Below are 8,114 nucleotides of genomic sequence, written 5' to 3'. Positions count from 1 at the left end.
ATTGAAAATCAATATAAAATCCATTGGCTCTTATGGAGGAATCTCAAAAAACGACATATTTTGGAAGTTTTTGATAATTTTCACTTGGAATGAATGAAAACAAATTAAAAAAAAACTTTTTAATAGAAGGTAAACATAAAAACAATGGCATAGAAAAGACAAAAATCAAGTGTCTCCATCCATATAAGGAATGTTAGAGCAGGGTAGATTAAGTTTTGAAATTATTTTTATCTTATTTTCAACTTTGATGATCAATTTTGTTATAACTTCATGAATGTAGACGAAATAAGAATAAAATTTTTCGATATGTGCCTTGGTTTTCGAAATATCGAAAGCTGAACAATTAAACAAAATTTTCAATTTTTGATATTTTGAAAATAACGCCAGGTATTGAAAAATTGTATTCTTACTTTTGATCTTATATCGCCAAGTTATAAAATAATTTATCGCCAAATTGAAAGTATATATTTTTTAAATTTGTGCCCCCACTACCGTGCTCATACATCCTTAAATGCAGTAGTGTCATATTTTATGATCGCATTGCTTACGAAAGCTAACGTTTTTCGAAAAAAATGTTTTGAATAAAAATTTTCTAATTTAAAGTGTTATTGTCTCTTGGAAATTGAAAGTTTTGTATTGTTGATTAAAGAAATTCGTTATGAAACGTGACACCAAAATTTCACTTGGTAAGTACTCTTTTAAAAATCGTGTGTTTGCTTTCATACGACCAGGAGTTCGATTTGCCACAAGTTTGAATATAAAAACTAATTTTTAAAGAAATTATAGCGAAATTTTTTAAATGTTTATTTTATAAAGGCACGCTTTTTGGATCATCCAATAGATTTGGCACAGAGAAAAAAAATTATTTATAATAAAAAAATATTAAAAAACTAAAAAATTTTTTTAAATTCATTTATGATATACGGAGAATTTTTCCCCGAATTAAAATTAGAATTTTCACAGTAAATTATCAACGAAAAAATTTCAGTATTTTAAAATGTTGTAAAAAAATTTTATTATTAATTTCAAAACTAAAGTTAAAACTGTTTAAAAATTTTTCACGAGACCCAATACAAAATTTTCTCATGAAAAATTAATTAAAAAAAATACCGGGTGTATAATGTAACGACGGTATAAATTATAAAAATTACTACAAAACAAGTTTTCTTAAAAAAGGTAAACATTTTTTTTTCTCAAATTTAATAAAACTTATTTTATAAGATTATTTTGACCCAAAAAACTCCAAATTATTCGTTTAGTTTTCAATTAAAAGTTGAGTTTTTTGGCTCCAAAGTACTTGAAATAGATAGTTTTAAGTAAACCGGCAACAAAATTAAAGAATCCTGTAAAGCACACACACATAGAATCCCGACGGACACTGTACACGCACTACAAAAGTTAATTTCCCTTCAAATTTCGTATATTGGGTGAATATTTTGTAAATTTTTTAATGGAAGTTGATGGGTAATTCCATGTGTGTTAATTTTAGTATAGTTTTATGGTTGATTCTACATTTATCTCTCTGTAGTAAAAAATATGCTCATTAAACTTTATCATTTTAACGTTTTTACAGACATAAATAGTGATATTTTAATGAAAACTTAACATTTTTTACACTTTCTCATGGAATCACCCAATATAGGATGCCCGAGGAGCAATTCTTATGCGGCGACCGGTTTTCGGGGATAAAATTAGCTTAAATAATTATCTTTCAGAGTGAAATGTCGTTAGGACTTAATTTTGTAGGTCTTTGATTTAAAATCATCGTTCTCCAAAAAAATTAAATAAAAACTCGGGTTGAAAACCTCTTTTAATGATCGGGTTTTCATTTTTTTTTCTTTTGAGAAAAGATGATTTTTAGTGAATGAGCCATCAGCTAAGTATTAGAAAAAATTTCTGGAAGGTAATTATTCGAATTGTTCTGTAAACAAGCCCCCCAAAACACACCGTTTTTATAAATTATTAATTTCACAAAAAATTAAATTTTATAATTTACGATAGTGTCGCATAACCTTAATAAAATTTTGAACAATCACAAACGAACGAATTCATAAATGTATACACATAAAACACGCGGTATATGCAATGATCATAACATAGATGTTACAAATGCATATATTTTGAATTAAACTAACCACTACGAGAACTCAGAACTGAGAAGAGAACGATTTAAATTTTTGTTTAGATATGCAACCAACATAACATATACGTTACACACTCATGTATGAAAGTTAGGAGGAAAAGTTTTTGTGGTTTGAATATTAACAACACTGGTGTAACAAAAACCACTAAAATATCATAATTTTCTAATTACATTGTACCCGGAAAATGGAAAATTCATTATTTATTAAATACAACAAAAAAACAACAACAATGCACCAAAAACAACTTGTGTTTTATCACTTGTGAAAATCTGTTTTAAAAACGAAAATATATTATAAAAAAAAGTAGTTTTCCGTAATTTTGTAACGTTTTGTTTTGGTTGGTGGTCGGTGGTGGGGGGTGTATTGATCTCTCTATGTAGTATGTGTGTGTTTATGCGCGTAGAATCATTGTTTTATTAAATCAATCTAAAAATATAACTTAAATTTTTTTTTCCCGAACATGTTTTGAATTTTTAAATACAACTGCAGAGCTCCAGTTTTTTTTTACGCTATTAACATTCCTGTATTAATAATTGCATATCTTTAAATCAACCCTCTTTTAAAACTATGCAATAGTTATAACATTCATGTAATAAATATTGCCTAAATTACTTTATTAAATACAATCTCTAAAATTTTGTTGAATTTTTAAATGGTATTTTTTTTTAAATATATGCAATCGTCTTCACATTAATGTAATGAATATTGCCTATATAAAATAAAATAAAAATTTTAATCCAACCTGACTGACACAAAAATTTTTAGAAAAAATGTAAAAAAATTTTTCTTTACACTTTTTTAAGCACCATTTAAGTTTTTTTTTTTTTTAAATTATTAAATTATTGTCGCTTTTTTGTTTTTTTGAGTTGGCAAATAAATTTTTGAGTTTTAAGTAATTTGTTTTTTTAAATTTGTTGAATGTTGAAACTCTAAATATTGTGAGAATTGTTGTGTGAAAGAATACAACATCGTCGTACTCGTTATAATGTCGGTGAACGGCTGAACGGGTGAACGGCACAGATCATACTAAATAACGTTCTTTCTATGAACGTAACGTGAACGGCGGCTGGACACAAATCGGGTGACTACTCTATAACCGGTGAGGTGTGTTTTATTATGAATTACAGTTGTTTAGAAAATTATTATACATTTTTCTATTTAACGAGTGTTCAACATTCCTAACTCCATATTTTTTTTTTCAAAGAGTTTTTCCACTCAAATTATGTTTTTAATCATTTTTTACCCAAATATTTTCACAATATTTTGCCTAATTTCACATTTTTGTACCAAGTTTGTAACGCTTAAAAATATTGATGCTACGAAAAAAATTTTGGTATAGGTGTTCATAGAATCATCTAATTAGTCCATTTTCGGTTGTCTGTCCGTCTGTCTGTTCGTAAGCACGGTAACTCGAAAACGAAAAGAGAAATCAAGCTGAAATTTTTATAGCGTGCTCAGGTCGTAAAAAGTTAGGTCAAGTTCGTAAATGAGCAACATAGGCCAATTAGGTCTTAGGTCCGTAGGACCCATCTTGTAAACCGTTAGAGATAGAACAAAAGTTTAAATGTAAGAAATGTTCCTTATAAAAAAATAAACATTTTTTGTTTGAGACATTATTTCGAAAACATCACTGTTTACTCGTGAGGGCGCAAATTAGGTTCGAATATTGTATAGTATTTATTATATGGGAATATCAGTCATGTGTGTGTGACATGTATGTATGGCTAGCTATGTCTCTCTTATATTCCACTTTCATAATTTTACAATCATTCGTGACATGTTTCGATGTGTTAGACCATTTTCAAATTGGCGAACAATAACAATTTTTTGTTTTTTACGGAATTCGATAAAACTCATTTTATAAGGTAACTTTTGCCTAAAAAATTCAAAAATTGGATTCATTTAGTGACTAAGCACGTAGTTTTTGAGATATCGCCTGAATTAGGTACTGACGGAGCGATATCTCGGAAATTATGCGTTTAATCGTCAAATAAACGGGATTTTTGTGTTTTTCGGGTCAAAATTACCTTACAAAATGAGTTTCATCTCAATCGGAAACAAACAATTTTTTTCGATTTTTCGAAATTTTTTCAAGGGGTACCCCTTCGAAAAAATCGAGAAAATCAAAAATTTTTATTTGTTTCGGAATTTGATAAAATTCATTTTATTAGGTAATTGAGACCCAAAAAATTCAAAAATCGGGTTCATTTGACGAATAAGTACGTAGTTTTTGAGATATCGCCAGAATTCGGTACTGACGGAGCGATATCTCGGAAATTATGCGTTTAATCATCAAATAAACGAAATTTTTGTGTTTTTTGGGTCAAAATTACCTTACAAAATGAGTTTCATCTCAATCGGAAACAAACAATTTTTTTCGATTTTTCGAAATTTTTTCAAGGGGTACCCCTTTGAAAAAATCGAAAAAATCATAAATTTTTATTTGTTTCGGAATTTGATAAAACTCATTTTATAAAGTAAACGCTCAGCTCTACGAAAACATATCAACAGGCCTTTTTTGTGTAAAATTCATCTTAATGTGTAAGTGATGTTTACAATTTTGTTAATATAGATATCTCTCTTCAACCATCAATAGTCGAACTATATTCGTTTCTGTTCAATAATTAAATTAATAAACTTTGCGTTATTATATCTCAACAATGAAAAGGCAAATAATTTCTTTTTCTTTTCTTTAACTCGGAACAAATACATCAATGATCAGGTCAGACATACTAAAAACATGCTTAGTCCATCGTTTCATACAACTCAGTAAATATTGTATATTCAGGCCCGTGCGCAGGAATTATCCAAGGGAGGGGTTCAAACTTTTGTTCGCCATGTTAGATCACAAAGTCAATAAAACAAGAAAATCCAAGAAGTAAGACAACATTTGATTTAAAAATTCTAGAACTAAACCGTTGAGCTTCAGATATTGTTGATCTGAAAAGGAGCATTCATTCTTCGCTGTTTCCACAGACAAAACTGCCAGAACACGAAGCATTTAGTAGACATTTAGGAAACGCCGATTGATCCAAAAACATTTGATTTACGAGCATTAGCATTATTAAGATAAACGTTTCAAGTAACCAGACGGGAGTTTAATCAAAATTTCTTCATCTCAACAGATAATTTGAGGCATATAAAAATGAGTTCGATTCTTTTGATTGCAAGACTTTTGGAACAACTTGATATTGGGATGGTATTGATAGGTGATATTTGAAATGCAAGTCAGCAAATAATATTTGGTATCTTGTTTGGGGGTATGTTATGCTTTTTAACTGAGTCCTTAGTTTTAAAGCATACATATGCGATATGAGCTCTGTGAGTTATCAGCTATGTGAGGTAAGCTCATGCTCATGTACCTCTACTGTGAGTGTGAAGTAAGTATCAGCTTGAGTTTGAGGTTGAACTAGAGCTCTATATATGTATATTTAGGTATTACAAAATAAAATTTTTGACAGTAGTGTTGACTCGTATCGAATGTGCAAGAATTATTATTGTGTGTAGTACCAATACTGTACTCTGTACGAGTACCTTACTACCTAGTCACTTGAAAACCAACAGTGACTAGTGACTCTACATCACTGTTCACTGCTATCATGGTACGTAATACGACTGCGACTGGGACACAACACAGGGACACTATCAGTGCCGACAGTGACGGATTTAGGCTTGCTGCCGCCCTAGGCCCCGTTCGATGCGCCGCCTTTTTTGATAGAATGAATTTCATTAATTTTGATTCAGTTTTTTATTTAAAAGTAACCTAATTTATTGAAATATAATTTTTTAAATATTACTGATAAACAAGACAGATAAATAATTCATATTTCTTTTAATATTAATCAATTTGAAAATTTCTTTTTCCTGGCTTTGGTCCGTGCAAAAACGTCAATTATGTCGTCGTAATTAATTTCTTGGACTAGTTGGGCTTCGATAGACAGTTATGCAAGTGCATTAAGTATTTCTTGGCCCATGCTTGCGCGTAAATAGGTTTATACCCTTTTAAGAGTAGAAAAAGATCTTTCTCCTGAACAATTTGTAGCCGGAATACTCAAAAAAATCTTCGGTAAATTTATTTCACACTAAAAACAAATTGAGAAGTCATTTGGATTAAATAATTTCAAAATGCTTCATACACGTGAGATTAATTTCACTAAAGGAACAGAAAGTAAAGAACATTACTCGATAAAGAATATCATTGATCGATTAAAGAATTAACATCTTACCCACACAGATTGAGAATTGATTATAATATTTTCTATCGAAAATTTTTTATAAAAACTATTCTGAACCAATTTTTATAATTGATTGTCTTTACTTTTTTGGGACTCTAAAATTTTGGCATTTTATAAATTTTGCCGCCCTTCAAATTCTGCCGCCCTAGGCCCGGGCCTAGGCCTAAATCCATAACTGATGTGCCGGATTTACCCAACTTATATAGACGAAGAAACGAATCACAAAAAATGATCAAAGTTCGAAAAATTTGCCCAATAAGTCGGATTTGAATGCGGTTTTCGACATTCGATTCGTTAGAGCGTCATAAAATTTTGTGACCTAGTCTGATTTTGAATTGACCGTTAATATTAAATTCACAATTCGGTTAATAGTGATGAAAATGAAATCAAACTTAATACACGGGGGTTTTTAGGGTCGTTGAACACGAATATCATCACAGAATTGGTCTCAAAGGTACTAGGTGCTCAGGGTAATCGAGTTCCTCGTCGTCTAGTGGAGTTTTCGGGAAATATATTATATAATCGGTCCAAATTCATTACAAGAGAGATAGTTCTATTTACTAATATTTACCAATTTTATTATATAAACCCTGAAAATTGGTTGGTCTTCTTTCTTAAAACCGCCACTGAATAGGACTACCAACAACGACTATAAGGTACAAGTACGACTACATGCAAACAAAACATTCACGAAATCACTCCACTCACAAATTGTATGTATTACAATAACATATATTGTATATGGAGTGGCCGTAAAAAAATTAACGATATCCTATTTTTACTTCCGTACATCATAGCACAGACAATAGAGATTTTGGTCTCAAGAATTATGCAAAGAACATGAAAATTTGATTATAGGTAGATGATAAGATGTAATATAATAATTTTAGTGAAGTAGGTTTTAACTAAGAACAAGTTTTGCTGACGTAATTTTGCACATTCTTTTAATAGATTTTCTTGCATCAAAATTGGTTAAGAAATGCCAAATTTGAATCGTGTTCGACTAAAAGAAGCTGACACCACGTTCTGCTGAATTTTTATAAATTATATACAATAACATAAATTATAATAAATAGTAATTATATTAAATTAAAAAAATTTAAAATGTTTTTAGCAGAGCATGGTTTCGATCCACGGACCTCTGGGTTATGGGCCCAGCACGCTTCCACTGCGCCACTCTGCTGATAAGAAATCATAACGGCATTTAAATTGATTCATCGCTTGAATATTTAAATTGATTGATTGGAGTGATGATAAACAATTAGTTAATATCGAAATGGAATATTTGAAACAAATTATCCAATCGTTAGATCTACGATTATAGTATTCTTTTGGTTATAATTACTTTATAAATCGGATTTGAATGAATTTCGGAAACAAAATTTTTTCGATCAATGAGAGATTTTTGCAAAACGTTAATAAACTTTGTTAGGATAACAGCAGAGTGGCGCAGTGGAAGCGTGCTGGGCCCATAACCCAGAGGTCCGTGGATCGAAACCACGCTCTGCTAAAAACATTTTAAATTTTAATATAATTACTACTTAATATATATTTATTAAAATTCATATTTTAATATAAAATTTATAATAAAATTTAGCAGAGCATGGTTTCGATCCACGGACCTCTGGGTTATGGGCCCAGCACGCTTCCACTGCGCCACTCTGCTGTTAGAATACAAAAATCGCTTGTAAAAACTTACCGAATGAATTTAATATAAAATTTTTGTTTATTTTCC

The 8,114-nt window shown here is 30.0% G+C and overlaps 1 non-coding gene across 1 annotated transcript; it reads left to right on the top strand.

The window, feature by feature from the left end:
* Window positions 1-7,817: 7,817 nt before the first annotated feature.
* Trnam-cau lies at window positions 7,818-7,889 on the top strand. Its single transcript has one exon. It is a non-coding gene; the product is annotated as a tRNA-Met (tRNA).
* Window positions 7,890-8,114: the final 225 nt, after the last annotated feature.

This window comes from Chrysoperla carnea, chromosome X, assembly GCF_905475395.1.
Source record: "Chrysoperla carnea chromosome X, inChrCarn1.1, whole genome shotgun sequence".
NCBI classification, from domain to species: domain Eukaryota; kingdom Metazoa; phylum Arthropoda; class Insecta; order Neuroptera; family Chrysopidae; genus Chrysoperla; species Chrysoperla carnea.
Note: the sequence above shows the minus strand (reverse complement) of the source record. Positions and strands in the feature narration are given on the sequence as shown.